Here is a 19,888-nt window from a genome sequence, read left to right as displayed (position 1 = left end):
GTAAAGCATTCATTTTTATTAAAATTACATCAAAAGAAAGGAAAACTGTTGCTTCACACACATTCTTAAAAGCATTTAATAACGCTCCTCGCCATAAAAAATATTATGAAATAATTTTTCACTAAGAATGTTTCAGCAGTAGTGCAGCTCCTGGTCTAGTTGTGGTGTTAATGACACTGAAAAGTTACAATGACATTACTTAAAGTTGAAACTATCTGTGGTTAATCTAGCATTGGACACAAGATGCCTCTTTGTGTCAACACAGATTAAAGCCCAGTCTTTTCCACCTGTTTCTGTTTGAATGTAGAAATTGCAGGAATAGATCACCTTAAACTCTGAACCAGTACAACTATAACCAACGGCGTGGTTGTAGACTAATTTGGGTGAAGCAACTCTTTAATTTTATGGCGAACCCATGATGTGTCAACCAGAAGAGCGCACTTTGAGATGTGGTGCAATGGGAGATTTACATCCTGGAAGAACTGTGTGATGATGTAAATGGTCTGGTTCTTGTATAGCGATAACTTCATTCAGCTTCATTTACAAATTCATAGAAGGACTTTTTTTCTATGCTTTTTCAACGTAACTGCTTTCTATCTAACATTCATACACATTCATACTCTCATAGATGCATCAGTGTTTCCAGCACTTTGCTGAATCTATGCCACAAAGATTTTAGGCACTTGTGGAGGGAAAAGGGTGCCTAACAAACAATATGTTCCTTACAAAGTGCCAAGTGAGTCTACTTCCCATTGGTTCTTATCTGATATGTCTTTATTTTACTCATCTAACTTTTTGCACTTTTTGATTGGCTCTTCCTGCATAAACAGTTTTAAAATAAGAAGATACATGACAATGATGAAAAACTAGGGAGAAAATAGGGACAATCGTGAAAGTGCATATTTTCTAACTTGGTTGTAAACACAAAACTCCCAAGTCCCCAGTATTCCAAGAAGGGCTAAGAGCACATATTTGATATTATCTGCAATTAGCAATTATGTAAAAATGTATTTTCAAGTCTCTATATGCCTCTCTCTCCCTCCGTTTCCATACAATTCTCTAGTCCCTGTCTCCATTTCCAGCCATTTTGACTCCGTCTATCTTTCCCTCCTGCCTGGATGATCTGGTTGACAGATAGATAGCATTCCATGTGGTCGAGAAGCACCAAGCCACATCCCATTCATCCCATCAGCCACAGATTGGACAGAACCACATTCAAGGACACCCAACGTTAAGAATTCTCAAAATTCTATCTGTTTTCAGTCTAAATCGCTGCTGTTTTTTCCACAATCCCATAATGCTCCTATAAAGACTTGCCACACACAATCAAACAAGCACATGAACACATAAAAAAATGCAACGTTGCAAAAAAAAAAAACATGTAAAAAGTGGAACACATTCACTTTTCACTTTACTTTTTGTAAAAGTGTCTTTTTGCAAATACAGTTTTAAGACATTTAAATGTTAAAGTAAACTCAAAAAGAAGAACCCAGAATGCATCAACAACTCACGAATTAGGCAAAAAATGTCAAGGGTTTGGATATACAGGGAGTGCGGAATTATTAGGCAAGTTGTATTTTTGAGGAATAATTTTATTATTGAACAACAACCATGTTCTCAATGAACCCAAAAACTCATTAATATCAAAGCTGAATGTTTTTGGAAGTAGTTTTTAGTTTGTTTTTAGTTTTAGCTATTTTAGGGGGATATCTGTGTGTGTAGGTGACTATTACTGTGCATAATTATTAGGCAACTTAACAAAAAACAAATATATACCCATTTCAATTATTTATTTTTACCAGTGACACCAATATAACATCTCCTCATTCACAAATATACATTTCTGACATTCAAAAACAAAACAAAAACAAATCAGCGACCAATATAGCCACCTTTCTTTGCAAGGACACTCAAGTTTTTCTTGAAGGATGCAGACTTCTTCCTGTACCACTGCTTGAAGAAGGTGTCTTCCAGGAACTGGCAGTAGGACTGGGAGTTGAGCTTGACTCCATCCTCAACCCGAAAAGGCCCCACAAGCTCATCTTTGATGATACCAGCCCAAACCAGTACTCCACCTCCACCTTGCTGGCGTCTGAGTCGGACTGGAGCTCTCTGCCCTTTACCAATCCAGCCACGGGCCCACCCATCTAGCCCATCAAGACTCACTCTCATTTCATCAGTCCATAAAACCTTAGACAAATCAGTCTTGAGATATTTCTTGGCCCAGTCTTGACGTTTCAGCTTGTGTGTCTTGTTCAGTGGTGGTCGTCTTTCAGCCTTTCTTACCTTGGCCATGTCTCTGAGTATTGCACACCTTGTGCTTTTGGGCACTCCAGTGATGTTGCAGCTCTGAAATATGGCCAAACTGGTGGCAAGTGGCATCTTGGCAGCTGCACGCTTGACTTTTCTCAGTTCATGGGCAGTTATTTTGCGCCTTGGTTTTTCCACACGCTTCTTGCGACCCTGTTGACTATTTTGAATGAAACGCTTGATTGTTCGATGATCACGCTTCAGAAGCTTTGCAATTTTGAGACTGCTGCATCCCTCTGCAAGATATCTCACTATTTTTGACTTTTCTGAGCCTGTCAAGTCCTTCTTTTGACCCATTTTGCCAAAGGAAAGGACGTTGCCTAATAATTATGCACAGCTGATATAGGCTGTTGATGTCATTAGACCACACCCCTTCTCATTACAGCGATGCACATCACCTAATATGCTTAATTGGTAGTAGGCTTTTGAGCCTATACAGCTTGGAGTAAGACAACATGCATGAAGAGGATGAAGTGGACAAAATACTCATTTGCCTAATAATTCTGCACTCCCTGTATTAGACTTGAAGTGAAATTGGTAATTGGTTTTCTGAGGGATGTGCTAGAAAACGGCAGCTCCAGCTTTTTCCAGATTCCACAGGGCACCTTTAGTGGTCTTATAGAGTCCATCGTTTAGCAGTTCAGAGCTTTTTTGGCAACACGTGAAAAAGTAACAGCATATTTGGCAGAGATGTTCATAATGTTTGAGCCAAAGCACAGAAATCCACGCTGATGCAGACAGAGGTATAATTTATTAGCATTTTTTAGATTCCATTTCTGAGCGCTTTTTCTCTTTACTCAACACGCAATTAAACCCTCCCTCTCACCCTGTCACATACACACAGAGAGATACAGCGGTGCAACAAGGAATGCAGTGATGAGGGTGTCTAAATGAAGACAGATTACATGTTTAGACTGTGTGAAGACCCACAGATTCTTTGGTCAACCTCATGGACCAAACTGTCAGTGTACAAATGTCCTATCATGCATCTAAACTGACAGGGGAAGCTGGGACATGGGTCGGTAGATTAATTTCCTGGCCAAATTAGGTGCTGTCAGGTATCCCAGTGTTTAATAATAAAATGAGTTATTTGAATATTTTGGGGGGTTTTTTTGTTTTTAGTGATAGAGGGAGGGAGGGAGATCAAAGACCTACAGGTGAAGATCAAACACTACAAACTAGGGACAAATATCATTTGGATATGTTTGATGCCTTAATTATTTGCAGCATATTTACTGATAACTCTGTAAGTAAAAATGTCATTTGCATGTATTAGTGTTTCATTTTATGTTATGAGCCATGAGAAGACCTGCTGATATTAGAAATAACTAAAATTCTTATTATGATATGAAATTTAAAATAAAGAGCAATCAGTGAACTATATGAGATTGATATTTAGTCCCATTTATGCCAGTTAAACATTAATGTATTGCTTTTCTTTATCCTCCTAAGACCCGCACTCTTTCATGGCATGTATTTTTAATTTCTCTTTGCTATTTGGGCTGATTGGGGCCTGATGAATGTAAAAACAAAGAATTATGTTTTTTGGTTTTTTTTAACCTGATTTTTGTTTCTGAGAAAAATTAGATGCACATATGAGGACACTCGCTTTAAATTTCGATAGAACAGTGGTAGTATAACGTCCTCGTAAGTATAGCAATATTTAGTATTTTGGTCTAGACAACCCAAAATGTGATATCCACATATGTGGATGCCAGGTCCTAGGAGTTTAAGGTTTTTATACCACACTACGCATCATGCAATCAAAAAAATAAGCGTCTTTAACTCTATGAAATACTTTTCCTTGCTATTACTAAGAATGGTCTTTTTCTTCGTCTGTGAGCCAATCAATTAAATACTTTTTATACAAACATTAGCACATGGACTTTTTCATTCCAGACTGTGAGACACTGGAACAGTCTCACAGTCTTTCCCCTTTCCTTTTATACAAACACCGGTACACAGATTCTGACTCACACGTATGCAGAGAGGCTAATGGAACATTACTCTTGTTAAAGCTAACAGTGCGTCTAGTTTTATACCATATCTGAGGGTTACCTGCCAGCACAAGGCGCTTATAAACCCCTGGTGATAAAATGATATTTATTCCAGATGCACTTGTCTCATTCTGGGCCTCTCTGTGGCTCTCCCTTCTTCTCCGTCTGACACACACACACACACACACACACACACACACACACAGAAACACACTCTCTATGCTTGACATTCCCAGCTAAGCACATGCTTATGACAACTGATGGTTGTGGCTACTGCTATTGCTATGTAATTGTTAAAGACAACTGTTTCGAGTGCAGCACTCTTTTGCCGAATCTTTGGATGATTCTACTGTGAAGGGGCACTTAAAACATAGTACGCTCTTGCCACTGTTGGCAATCTGTCCTTATCATTAAAAATAACAAAGACAACGGAGCCAGCACATTGTGGAGGAAAGGGTCCCAGTGGACGTGCAGCCTTAGATCTGTAACTCCCCTTTCAAGTCTTTCCGAAGCAACAGGATGGAGGAAGGTCTGCTAACAAAGAATAATATCTTGTTAAAGAGGTTAGTTCTTTAATACTGTAAGTTTTCCATTTTGGAATACACCTTTTGGATTAAATCCTATGGTAATTTTACACTAAACGTCTCAGTGACTACTTGACGTTGTGTTGGCAGTAGTGTATATATACACACGGTATCTGTCATAGGATTTTGTGTTGATGAGCTCTTTTCTCTGTCTGTTAAGCCAACAAAAGCACTGTATCAGAAAAACACATTCCTTGTTATTTATTTCAATATCACTGCTGTGATGGTGCAGTGGGTGAACCAAAAAAGATTTGCCATTGAAATAACATCATATATAACATGCTGATGAGACAACTTAATAATATTCTCACAGCTAGATTCCTGAAAGATTATTGTTGGATGGAATAAGCTCCATCCCATAATTCATTAGCTTGCTGAAGCACCTTAACAGGCCAAGCTTTGGACAGCTGGCCTCTCATTTGACACAACTGAGGATACTTTGAAATACAGAGGAGTTCATAGCTGACTCAGTGACTGCAAGGTGACCAAACAAGCCTAAATCATCACCCGTCCACCACCATTTAATATCAAGTGTTTGTGCTGATACACTGTGTTTGGTATTTGCTAAATGTGATGCTGTGCATTATGGCCAATCATCTGCACTTTGGTCACATCTGTCCAAAGAACATTGTTCCGGAAGTTCTCTGGTGTAAACTTTTTAGAGTGAAGGGTTTTAGAGTGAAGATCTCTTGGAAACTTTCTAAGCATATTTGTTCATTCTTTTCTTTAATTGTACCGTTATGAACTTCAACATTTAACATGCTAACTGAGGCCAGTAAAGTCTGAGATGTAGCTTTTGGGTTTTTTCTGCAGTTCGTCTGAGCATTGCACGGTCTGACCTTGGGGTGAATTTGCTGGGACGTCCACTCCTGCAATTGTATTAATATACTCCTAAATGCTCCAGATCAGCAAATTGCCAAAACGAATGCTTGTATAGAGGTGCTGCCATTTGCTGTTAATTGATTAATGAAGTGCATTTGATTAGGAGCACCTGGCTGTTACTTAGATTCTTAAATTCCTACCAGTAAAGTCTGGTTAGTCTGGTCCCATGATTACTTTCTTTTCCACATGACATGAGAAACACTGAAAAACACTAAAAACTATTCCAATGATAAGTTTACTGAGTTGTCATCGTAAATTCACACATACTGGTCCACCTGCCCGTTTTTCCCCCCACATCCTATCGCCAGACAAGGGATCAGATTTACTAAGCAGAAAAAAATGAGGGTGAGACTGTAACTGGAAACAAAAAAAGCACAGATTTCAATGGAAAGTTCTGGGGCTCATCTACTAATGTGCAAAATGATGACACAGCTTGGAACTTGTACTCGGACAAATATAACGTAGGAGCTGTATTTATGTTTTCTTGGGGGAAAAAACCATGACAGCGCAGACCACAGAGAGGCAGAAGAATGAGATGTTTTCTGTGGTAGAAATTGCAGGTGTCAGTGGAGGAAGTAAATAGCAACTGCTGCTAAAAAAAAACAAAAAAACCTCATAATTGCAATGTCCATTCTGCTCACAGAAGGAATATCTGAAATTCACTGAGGTCAGTGAGGGCAAGGTAAATGGAGTCTACAGGGGAACGTGTATTCCATTGACGAAATTTATAAGACAGCATGAACAGTAAGGAGATGCACAAAGTAGATGTCACATTTAAAGAATACCATAAACCTGAATCTGACTGGTAGCCTACATTTGCTCTACTTCTATGTTTTCTTATTGTTTTTTCTTTTACACCATCAGGAATTGTATACACACACACATACGCTTACACACTTTATCAATATTTCTTACTGCAGATGATGACGTATAATTCACCTAATCCCCTCTCCCCAGATTTAGCCTGAAACTCTCACAAACACAAGCCACAAAAATAACTTCTGTCCACACCTTTCCATCACTACCTTTTCACTCTGTAAATCCCGACAGTAGCTTTCAGTGCCAAAGAGCTTCGGTCTAGTCCAGGAACTGATTTACTGTCTTCTCAAAAAACATTTGCCAGTGGTCACTTCAATATAATTTTATGTGTAAATTTATGGTCATGGAAAATAAATCATGGTTAAAGTTAGAGACATATAACAACGGGAAAAAATTAAATACATGATATATGCAAGACAGGCTGGAGTAGGAAAATATATTTATTACTCCAACAACTGCAGCTGCGTGATGGCATGCAGGCTTTGCAACCAGATTGAGGTTGCTTGTGACAATGACCACCACCCTTATCCACCACCTCGCTATATTGGACAGCCTTCTTATCATAAAGGGATGTAAACTGTTGGGAATTGTCAACTATCGGTGTAATTCATTGGCCAGGAAATGCTGACTAAAGATTCCAGTCCTACAAACAGTCCATATGTTTTCATTTAAGCTTTTTACAAGTTATTAACAAGTTTCCATCTAAAATTTCTCTCACTTATTCTCTATCAGTACTCCCCACCCACACTGCAGCTCTCGTTTCCATCATTTCCTTTCCCTCATCCTTCACCACTCGTGCTATCTCTCTGTCTGTAAAGAAGACTGGAGGAATTCTTTCCGTCATTTGGCGGTCGTGTGCCATGATGTCATCGCTGTGGCGACAAGGCAGACAGTAAGCAGATATACACAAATGCACCAGGCACCTGACCCCAGCCCCAACACACACACAAACACACACAGGGGCTCTCTCCTTTCTAAAACCACTTAAGGCCCCTCACTTTATCACAAACCCTAATGCCTGGTCTTAGATCACTCGCATTTTTCTACACACACACTAAAGCAGCTTCCCATGTACGCTGCATTATCTCTTCATGCTGTTGCCCTTTAATGCAATCTGCCATGTGTATATGTGTGTTTGTGCCTATACTACTGCATTGGTATTTTGTGTAAGGGTGTATGTGCATGCTCACAGGCTCTCTGTGTGTATTCAAAGCCTTATTCCTTGCATTAGTGTCTATGACTGAAGTGTGTGTATGTGTGTGTGCCCCTGTGTCTGTAAAGTAGATTCAGTGCAGTGTGATACTGGCCAGTCTCTTTCAAAGACAAACACAGAGCTATTTTAGAAATAATCCCCGTTCTCTGTTCTCTGTTTCCGACTGAACAAAAAAGCTCTCCATTGTTTTCTGTGACACTGTCTGCTCTGGTTACCCTCGAGGCTGCTTGCGGGACGCCCGAGTTAACCCCTGTATTACGCGGTGCGTGTCAAGCACTGTGATGGGACGTTTTCTTAAAAAAAAAAAAACAATATTCATGAATTGTTAAGACTTTTTAATCGCACTTAAACTTTGATATAGTTTTTAGTTTTTTCTCCCCCTGGTGCATAGTACTCCCCGCAAAACCAGCTCGACCCCTACTTGACCAGTGTTGAGAAATAAGTGAGTTTCGAGGTAAGCAAAAACAGCAAATTCACTTAGCTGGCGACTGGGGATTCGGAAAAATATGTTAATTACACTCTATAATCACGTTAACCATCAGTGCTTTGGTTCTCTTTAAACAAAAGCAGACAGGAAAGTTTTGAAAACAGCGAAACAAAGAAAATCAAACTCATTCCAATCTCCACAAACTGAGATAATTCTTATTATTTATAGAATTTATGTAGCAGTTAAAGGACTGTGTCTGCTCTCCATTAACCCTGTAGATCTGCCCATGACACTTCTGAGCTGCTTCACCAGAAGATGAAAGAAGTTAGAGAATTACAAATTTGTGAGCTGGTTTCTGTTTTATAGGCTGAAGAGATGCCTTAAAATATATCCAACTGCATTGCATAGAACGGAGCTTTTTTTGGTTTTTTATCTAACCAACCAATAAGATGAGTCGATCAGGCCAAAGGAACCAATTTAGATGCTCCAGATAAACTAGAGCAAAAGCTGGCAAACTAAAGTCGACAGCATTGCTATAAAACTTCAACTTCTTACTTCAGCTTCGATACAAATTTGTCTGGGGAAAAAGAAATATATGATCAAACCTTTATCAGGTGTTCTTTTTCTCAAATTTTCCTTTTTGTGGTCTATGTGTCAGGGCATAAAATGTGTAAATGTGCTCATTTTGAGCCCTGCTGTAAAAAGAGGGCACTGCAGTGGTGAACAGTGTAGTTTCACAGCAAGGTCCTGCTTGTAGGTAGTTTGAACCCAGGACCATCTTGCTATGAGGTGACAGTGGCTACTGAAAAAGACTGGGGCGCCTTTCTGTGTGTAGTTTTGTATGTTGTCCCCGGGTACTCCAGCAGTCCAACAACACATGTTAGGTTGACTGGTGATTATAAACTTGCTGTAGATGTGAATGGTAGTCTGTCTCTCTGTTTTAGCCCTGTAATAGACTGCTGACGTGAACAGGCTATATCCTACTGGGGTAGGCTCCAGCTTCCCTGTGATCCTGTATTGGATAAGGAATTAAGACAATCAAGTGCTATGGATATTTTGTTTTTAACAGACACGTATAAGGTACTAATTGGATAGGCTTAGATCACACTTAGACACATCACACTGAAGAACATAAATTAACCCTGGAGAACCAATGGGGTCAGAGCCGACCCCATTGGTTCTCCAGGGTTAAAAAAATTTCAGACCTTACCAACTTAGCTTGAAGGTGACTTTAGAGAAAAATTGACACATGAAATTTGGAAATTGTGTGAACAGGTATACCATTAACTAATGATAAAAAATCCAGTTTCCTGCTTTTTCTCTTTTGTGCCAACCCGTTCTCACTCCCAAAGCGTAAAATTTTACGCTAGGTGACAAATCGTCAACATATTACGTTTTCGGCTACCCACCACGTTCCTAAATGACGACCTCGGAAAAATGAGGAAATATGAGAACCGTATGGACTCAATCTACACATGTTCGCTCTTTTTCTTCAAATCGCTTAGAAACACGCTATTTAACATCATTACAGTCCTGGTTAAGGTCAGGAAAAAGGTTATGGTTAGGCCTAGGGATAAGGTTAGGTTTAGGGCTGGAATACAACGCCAAAGGTCTCCTTTCGCGTTCCTCAGGAACACCGCGGGACGTGACAAAACGTCGGCATGTTACGCCTCGGGAGTGAGAATGGGCTGTTTGTGCATGAGGAAGAAACAGGGAAGCAGCGAAGGGGCAAAAGATTGGCTGTGATATTTTTGTTTAATGTCAGCTAAAAGATAATTTTTTACAAAGAGGAGAGTGCAAAGTAGAAATGAGAAGAATAAAGCTGTCTGTCAGTTGTGGCTAACAACACGTGAACTCACACATATTGTGCAAACAGACACACAGAAACAGAGGTAGTGCTAAGATGTTGATTGGAGAAATCTGCGATAGAGAAAGGAAAAAAAAGACTTCCTCGTTTTTGTTTTTTAAACCTTTGCTGATACGCTTTTAGCTCTGTTTCCGACAATCCTCGCATGCATAAGCACATCTCTTTGGTTGGTTCTGCTGCTGATGACTGTGCATAATCTAATTGTACGTGAGGATGTAAAATTAATAGATTTCTCCTCTTTCTCTCTCTCTCTCTGTCTCTCTCACACACACACACACACACACACACACACACACACACACACACACACACACACACACACACACACAGTTTCTGGGTCTCCTGAGTGGGTAGTATTTCTCTCCCAGCTGACAACTTCTGTCCTGCGGCGGACAACCAGCAAGTAGACAACTCATCTGCTTCAAGCCCAGCTCCCTCACTTTCTCAGCCTCTCTCTCTTACACACACACACACACACACACACACACACACACACACACACACACACACACACACACACCATACATTAAATATATACAGCCAGATTTATATCTGACATGGAGTTAATAGTTCCTGTAACGCAAGCCTTTGCTCCACTTTGCCCTCTGCTCTTAGACTGCACTGCAGTACACTACACAAACTCCCAAACACAAACACTCTGCTTTATAACCCTACAAGAGAAAACACAGTGCAACGAACGCACACATCGGAGCAGGTTTTATGAAACATTTGTTATTACTGGCCTGCCATGTGTGGACCATCAAAGTTAAGCCAATAAATCTCTGGTTTATAGTAAACTATTTACTGTAGCGCTCTCCTGCAGAAGGGCCAACACAAAGTTTCACTTCACCACATTATACAACTGAGGTTATTAGGGAAAATTATCAACACCTACCGATGTGGTAATGTGCGATCAAAACTTTGAAACAGTTCTCTAGGGCTGCAATAAACACATCAAAGGGATAACGCTATGCTGAAAAGGCAGAAGAATGATAAAATGATTATCGGGAATTACAGCTGAGAATGGCCTCGAAGCTTTAATTCAATGCCAAAATCCAAATCCTGTTTACTGATCTGGAAAACATACGTTTTTATCAAGCCTATAAAAACTGAGAAAAATAATAATGAGTGAAAAAATGTTCCGCTTGCCGTCAGCACAGCAGCCAGAGCCTGATTTGGTAGAGACTTTGTTTTATGTTTGACTGACGCTGCCTAGATTAAAGTAGCCCGATGTATAACAACACAGTGAGAACAGCAGGATTTTTTGGGCAAGAACTTTTTGAGAGCAGAGTCTGTGTCTTAAACTATAATGGAAGTGGGTCAGAGATGCTGGACATGAATAATTTAGCATGGAGAGAGAAGACGGGATGAGAGACCATCTGAGGCAAGTGTTAGGGAAATAGGTTAAAGCTGGTGCATAGGATATCTGTGTGTGTGTGTGCTTGAGTGTTTGAGAGGGAGAGAAAAGCTCCCCTCAAGGAGCTGTTGTACATCAGAGAGGCTTAAAAAAAAAGACAGCGAGATGGCAAACACACTCACACACACACACACACACATACACAGCATTGACAGGGAAGGGAATAAAATAACTGGAGGATTTGGAGGGAAAACAAATCAAAGAGACGTGAAGAAGGAGAGGCAGGGAAGCAGACACAGGAAAGGGAGGTAGAGAGACAAAGGAAGTAAGAGGGGAAGAGAGAGCAAGACGGAGAGAAGGGCAGGTGGGACTACTGCATGACAGAATGAGGATCTGTTCTTGACATATTCCCCCCTTTTTCTCGCTCCCTTTTTTCCCTCTAAAAAAACTTCTCCCGCTCCCTCACCTCTCTTTCTCTTTGTCTGTCGCTCAGACGCTCGCACACACACTTAAAAACACACACTGTGACTAATAAGAAAAGTGTAAAAATGCATTATCTATGGTGTGCGGGAGTTTGCTCTTCCCATGAGACCACACACACACACACACACACACACACACACACACACACACACAAACACAGAAACACACAAAGAAGTGTGACAAAGCTGCAGCTTTGTGCTCACTGTGGTTCTTTACAGTAAATCCATTTCTATGCTTAGCTACTGAGACCAAGACATCTGCTTACAATCTGTCAGCACAAACTCACTCCTGCCATATTAACCAGTGAAAGTAATGGACACCTGTGAGTCCCACATGTTCACTGAAGTGCAATTTATCTTATGACTACGTAAGAGTAACTGAAATCTTTCGGCTGATCTTTATCGCCGTCATACAACGCTACTGCGTGTCAGTGGATTAAGGGGAAGTAGACGGAGGTTGGATGCAACTTTCACATCTTCTAATCCATGGCTCTCGAAGGTTTGATGAATGACTACCACTTCTGGAAGCTAGCTTGTGATGGAGGGCTTTACAGGAAAAATGTGCATGTCGAACACTTTATTGTTCAGAGGCGGGTGGTTAATGTTGCTAATTGTCCTCTTTGGACTGGTTTGAAGATTTTGAATCGTTAGTGAGAAGACTGATACATTTCCTGACCCTTGATGTAATTGTCTGTGTACTTTTTCTTTGCCATTTCACTACATCAACTATGCGTGGGCTAAATATATTACAGTACTTTATGGGCAACATAATGTGCTATCAGAGGTGGTCATTGGCCAATAGACCACACTTAGAATACTCATCTTCTAATAACACCTTAAAAACCAAAATACCCTGATCTTCAAATCACGCCGACATTCATAGATATTTACAGACAAGTGACGACTGAGCTGACACCTGCTGCACACAGAGGGAGCCTGCCCTTCAGCAGACAACCCATGTTGTAATTAGAGCGTAACAAGCATTCAGTTAAACTCCATCACTGGCTGTAGAGCTTGAACGCCGGCCGTGTGGCACATTAAACTCTCTTGTGGCGCACCGTGCACAAAAACACACACATGGCTGTTCTTTTTTTGTTTTGCATCAAACCTTTGCCCTTCATTTCATGGTGCCTATCTTCATTCATCAGCACGATTATGGGCAATTTTATTGATTTTGATATTGATCTTCATTTTCTAAAGATAGCATCCATGCTGCCTAATCAACATCACATGATGGTTACTACACTGTCATCCCTGTTTTAGTGAAGTCCCTTTTCCTAAACAGCTCACTCAGGGCCATAAGATAATTAATGCAGTGAGAATTCTTTGTAAAGAAAACTATTTTAACTAGCAGTGAAAAATGTGCACACTTATGTCTGCATTCTTTAATTTGTTAAATACGAAAAAATGATAGCACTATATAAAATTATAATTATACATTTGCAGCTTTTTCTTATTATACAATATTTGAAATTGGAAAAAAAAAACTACTACTACCTCCTACATTTTCAGAAATATTTGTGGGTGTTTTCTTGTTTGTTTGTTTTTTGTACTACTTGAACACTAAAGTGGCCCTCCAATGAGATGACAGCGCCAGCAGTGGCCCACAGCTCATTCGATTTTCAGACCCCTGTTTTAGAGCATTGGTTAGTGAAAGGAGACTGACTGTTTTCCTGGTTATGACTGTTTAAGAGCCTCCATGATTTCTCAGTGGATTTCAATTCTCATTAATTTGTGCAAAAAAAGCCAGCCAGTGACAAGAATGCATCACTTTGTTTCTCAGCTACAACATTGCTGATGTTTTGGTTTAGTAGACAAAAAACTGTGCTCATTACAGTGAACTACAGTGAATTAATGTGTCTATTTAGTTTGACAACAGTATATATAACATGTAGAGGCTAATACTTCATATTTGTGACTGAACTTTACTTTCTACAGAAGCAAAAACGCTATTTTTAGATTTATGCGGCGCAACACTAAACACAGCTGCTATTTCTTTACATTAGAATCAAATTAAAAATTTTTTTTTATCATCTTTCAATGTGAATCTTGCTCACAAAACTAAGAAAAGGCAAAACTCAAACAATGATTAAAGCTATTTCACTTTGAAATATAACCCATTGTTCCCATTTCCATCATTTTATTTCAGTTAACAATCACTTTACTGCGAGCCAGCTTTGCCAAAAAGGAGGGAAAAGTCTGAAAAGAAAATGTTATCATTACATTACAAATATTCATTATACCTATAGTTTAACCCTGATTACAAAGTTGAATCATCAAACTATTTTGGTCAATTTTTAGCTTCATCTGAAGCTGACTGGTTTGTCACTGGTTTGTTCGGTTCTCCTCTGCCGGTCTTATACTGCACTTTTATTATTCCCAGAATAGAAATGAAATCGTCTGGCACTTCCAACATACAATCAGAGGCTTTGAAAGAATCCACGTTTTGTTTTCTGTTTTTCGATACGTTTTCTCTCTTCATCACTCCCTCTCTCTCTTTAATTGCTGTTTAATGATCTGTTTGATGGCCTGGCACACGCAACCTGTAATCAGCCTGAGGAAAAGAGGCAACTTTAGGTTTTGCCGCATCCTTTTTTCCTTTATCTGTTTTTCCTCTCCATTTGTTTCTTTTAGCTGTAATCTCCCTGTTATAAATATAACCCCCCCCCCAACTGAGTTTAATTCAAAGAATTGGGCTACATGTCCGAAAAAATGTAGTAACAAAGCGTACATGATGCCAGCGACATGAAAGTAAACATTCACTGGTTTACAAGGATTCTTTTGTTTTTAGAAAATCAAATAAAAACAAAAACAAAAGAACACAACTTCTGAGTGAAGCGTGTCTTTTATTGTCTCTAGTTTACCGATTCAAATGTTTCAGATTCCTACAAAAAGTAAAAAAGCATCAGAACAGAGGCAGAGAGCCAGAGCGAAAGACAAAAGGGAAATACAGAGCGCACAAAAAAGTGGAGAGAAGAGAGCGAGACATAAAGCGTGGCGCCCTGATTTGAGCTTGTAAGACTAAGTGTCAAAACTGCGTGCCCCTTTTTGTCATACTAAGCTCTGAACATGTCTGTTACACACACACACACAAAAACACAGACTTGCTTTGGCACACTGTGGATTAATCTCATTGCTGTCTGAGGGGATCAAAGCGCATCTCTGTGCTTGGTGTGCTGCCACGAGCATCATGTGTACATGCATTCGTGTGGGAGGATGTATTTTTATGCGTCTGTGCGTATGTGTTTGTATACATCTCCAAGCATTCCTCTGGGAGGGAAAGCTTCTCAGCAGTCTTGCTGTCTGTTTCTTTTTTTTTGTAAACGACTGTGTGTGTGTGTGTGTGTGTGTGTGTGTGTGTGTGTGTGTGTGTGTGTGTGTGTGTGTGTGCGCGCGCGTGTCTTACACATGCAGCCATATTGTTAGTGACAGCTGTAAAAAGCAGAGATGTCATTCCATTGACAGAGCCTTCGAAAATGAGATCTTCGACTACACACACACGCAAAAGCGCAAAAAGAGAGCCCGACACGTCATCGATTAGTTTCAGTATGTAGTGACAACGGTGAAGACACGGACGGTGGGAGATATACAGCTTGCCAAACAGAAATCAGGCAATAATGACTTTGCCAGACAGGTGTAGGCTTAAAAGAAGGGATGGCAATGGAGAGATGAATGGAAAGAGATGAAGAAAAGTGGAAGGGAGGATGCAAGGGAGGAGACAAAAAAGGAGGATGGAATGGACTGAGAGAAGTTATTTCAGGTTGAAAGATGAAGTAAAGGAGGGACGACAGGAATGAAGGGAGGGATGGCGGAAAGGGCGCAGGGGGAAGGAGAAGGAGTCTGGTAGGGAGATAAAACAGAGAACAGAGCAGCTAAGGAGAAATAAATTGAATTTATAGCATTCACCTTGAGGCATCGGCCAAGGTTCTCACTGCAGGAGACTGAAGACAGCGAAGCCGCTTCGTGTGTCTGCAGACTTTCTTTATGGCCTAATTGTACACGAGGCTCAAAATCTAGTCTTTGTGTGCACAAGTGAAAAAGACAAATGTGATATTTTTTTTCCTCAAACGGACTCTCAATCTACTAAAAAGCTTCATCTTAGTGGGTTAAAATCTGTCCAGTCTGTTGTGCGCACAGGAGATCCAGGTCTATTATATCCAGATGGAGTTTGGTGTTGCTGGGAATTTGAAGGAAAAAAATTCTCAGTGAATCACCTCCTAATACGAGATTATCACTACTTTCTCAACCCGAGGCAGCATCCCACACACAGATTAAATAACTAAAATGTTCTGCGTCTTTCTCTGCAGAAAGGAAATAACTGCCAGTGCTGCCAGTGACTTTGTTTGCCTGTTGCTGAAAACCTTGACGTCGTGCATCGTCGCCCTGATTTCTTCTCTTCTTTGAGTTTCTTCAGTGGTTTTTTTTTTCTGATGACCTGTTTACAACATTTGGTGCAACAGATGATTTCTGAGGTTCATAAAATGTTAAGTGAATTTTTCTTGTCTGGTAAAAATATGATCAATAAATTAGTTGACATAAGTTGACATGGATATGTTGTAAGTTGTTGTAGGACAGCTGTCTTTCTCCTTTTCTCTCTGCCAAAAAGACATTTTCTGCTTTTCTTTCTTTCATTTAATTTATCCTCTTACTCCTTCCCCCCTAAAGCGACTTATACTTCCTGCCCTGACCTCTTTACTGTCTTTTCCGCTGCTTCCTCTGTGAGCCCCTCGTTCTCTCCTGCACATCTCCTCTCCTCTTATCACTTTTTAATTAGGTGAATTAACATTTGACACATTATAAAATAATTTAAATAAAAAACCAAGGCTTTTGATTTCAAGAAAAGAAATGATATTTATAGATACCAGTCGTCTAGGAGGAGAAAACAATCATGGAGACATGTGTACGCTTTAATCATTATACCATGATGTATCGTGTTCTAGCCCTTTATGAGAGCAACATAATTAGAACCCAAAATCTCAGAATTAAGAAACCAGAGTTTACACCTCAACAAACCCAGTTCTGTTGGAATGGAAATGTGGTCACTACGACCGACCGACCGACCGACCGACCGACCGACCGACAGACAGACAGACAGACAGACAGATAGACAGATAGATAGACAGACAGACAGACAGACAGACAGACAGACAGACAGACAGAATTTTATTTTGAACATGCAAATATAATTGAAATAACAAGAGAAAAAAACAACTTAAAAATCATTAAGTTTTCGTGTATATATCTATGTCTACAGAATGTGTGTGCTCGAAAAGGAGTAGGATGAAGTTTTCCTGTTTCTACCCCCTTATTTCAAATTTCATTGCTTACAAATCCATATCCAGGATTCAACATTATTTGATCAATATATGTTTAACTATGTACAAGTCTAACACGTTGAACATACACAAATAAAACCATTTTCAGCACGTAAACCAGAACAACAACAAACTACATTTTTACATAAACTAATCACGCTGTGTTTAACACCCGCTTAATCTCTGAGCTTATTTTATATTTGTGTGACAAACACCTTAATGAACACTTAAGCTTGGGTTACTCTGCCCTTGATCTATAAAAAATGAGGACACAATGAGACAACTCAGTCACTGAGAGGAAGATTTCCTATATTCATGCAATTTATTCTTTTTGAACAATTGTGTGAATTTTTGTATTGATGTACTTTTCTTGATTTCATCTGTACAGGTGTTCCACACACTAACTCCTCTGACTGTAATGCTGTCATATTTACATTTGTCCTTACTAGAGGCTTGCTGAACATAAGGATTCCTCTCAGGTCATGAGTATTTGGTCTTTTTTGGAACAAGTTCTGAATGTTGTGATGTGAAGATTTATTTGCTGCTTTGTACATTGTTTGTGCAGTTCTGAGGTCAACCAAATCTTTAAATTTGAGAATATTTAATCTGATAAAAAGTGGATTTGACACAAACCGTGTCAGATTTCCAGCACAACATGGTGGTTATCGCTGTCACATGACAGCAACAAGGTTCTGTGGCTGAGCCTGTTGGTTGGCCGAGTCTTTGCTGTAGCAGCTTCCATTTTTTTGTCGAGTCCTTCAAAAGACAGCAACTGGAGGTTTGTAAAGATGTTTCGCGTCTCATCCAAGAGGCTTCTTGAGCTCTAAAACAACTGATGGTGACGAGAACTCACATGATGGTGGTGTGGGGCTTAGAGGTATCACACCTTGGCCCCAGTGATGGTAATGACCCACATTTTTGTTCATTATATGATTAATAGTGGGTCATTGACGCTCAGGACCACCTCCAGGGGGACAACCACAAGAGGTGAAGTCCCAGTGATTCTCCATCAGAGATGATCCAATCTCCATCATCAAAAAAGCCTCTTGGATGTGGCTAATACACCTTCGGGGACTTAAAGAAGCCCAGCTGCTTTATTTTCTCAGCACTCAGGACTACCATGACCTGGATGACTGAAACCTGCACGAGTTTACATGCTTTTCTTGTGCCTGCGTAGGCTTCCTCTGGGCCTTGGGTAAACTGTTGCTTCTAAATTGACCACAGTTGTTAGTATGTGGTTGTCTATCTTTTTGTGGTAGCCCTTGCGACCTGTCCACATTGTATTCTGCTTCTTGCTCAGTGTCAACAAAGAGAGGCTTCATCTCCACCGCAACTCCCATTGGATAAGCAGTCAAGAAAATGCATGGATGAATGAGAAGTTCAACTGCTTTGGCATGTTTAACTGTAATCTGGGTGTTTCTGTGTTGACAGAATCTGGTCTTATCATGCTGAATGAGTTAAGGGGTGAAATATGTAGCAACTCGTCATCACAGTAAAAATCGTAAAATTACAGCCTCGCATTAAAGGTTTTCTTGGCAGACTTTTTCCTGTGAAAAATAAAGGCATAAAGGGCGTTGCTGTCCATACTGTAAAGCCTTTTAAGGAAAAGAACCTCTTTTTGAGATGACTTCCATCCATCGAGTCCTGATGGAGATGTTAAAGTTATGGTTCTGCTGGATTTACTGTCTCTTCGTCTTGGACAACGAAAACAGCTGCATCAACTGAAACATTACCAAACACATCACATGTACTGGGTTTCTAGCTTACTGGGAGCTAGAAACTGTCCCAACACATACAGCAACCATAAAAGATGGACACGGATGTGTGTGTTTGACTTTGTATGAAACTGATGAATAGAAATGAGGGAAAGACAGAGCGAGGGATGTGTGTTAAATGTCAGTTAAGCTGAACAGCAGAAAGCAAAATAGGTTTTAATTCATTTAGATTGAGATTTCAGACCTGACACCCTGCTGTTACGCACACACTGTCAGCACATTCCTGCAGCTGGCTGCGACACACAGTCGCACAAACACACCTGCATATGCCAAACTATAGAAACACATGACAGCGCGCATGCACATCAACCCAAAGGAGACTGGAAGAAAATGAGCATGTGCATAAACCCCGAAGAAAATAAGTCACGTGTTGGAACCCTGCAGGGCAGATGTGCGTGGCTCTTTTTGTGTATTTGTACTTGTGTGTGTGTGCATTAAAGTCTGTAAAGACATATAGTACCAGCTGCTGAGAACTACAGCACAAAGATAGACTTAAAGCCTCACAACTTCACATCGGTGTGTGTGTGTGTGGAGGGAGGAAACAAGAGAAGGTGAGAGAGCGAGACAGAACGTCAGTATGTACATTCGCTCAGCTGTATTTGGTATATGTTGCCGCATGGGAGTGAGTGTTTGTGTGTGTTTGCCCAAGAAACCACTGAAACATGCTGTATCATATATCATGTCTTACAGCAACATTAAACCTTACACCGATGTAAAACTGGGCAGCAAATCAGACATCAAACCCCCAAGAGTTAGAGCGGCCTGTGTGCGCAGAGACAGCTTCATGTGCAATACATTGAGATATATGAACACAAGGGACGCCGCCACCTTAAACATCTCATGTTTCACGTGTGGGAGAA

The 19,888-nt window shown here is 40.2% G+C and overlaps 1 protein-coding gene across 11 annotated transcripts in view; it reads right to left on the bottom strand.

Moving 5' to 3' along the window:
* Window positions 1-19,888, bottom strand: part of LOC146555711 (ELKS/Rab6-interacting/CAST family member 1-like) — a 157,545-nt gene that overhangs the window by 42,264 nt on the left and 95,393 nt on the right. The gene's annotated exons all lie outside the window — the stretch shown is intronic.

Source organism: Mchenga conophoros, linkage group LG17, assembly GCF_057382185.1.
Source record: "Mchenga conophoros isolate Kocher_MC1m ecotype Shallow Benthic linkage group LG17, M_conophoros_male_GT1.1, whole genome shotgun sequence".
Lineage (NCBI taxonomy): Eukaryota > Metazoa > Chordata > Actinopteri > Cichliformes > Cichlidae > Mchenga > Mchenga conophoros.
The sequence above is the reverse complement of the archived record's forward strand: the minus strand, read 5'-3'. Positions and strand labels throughout refer to the sequence as shown.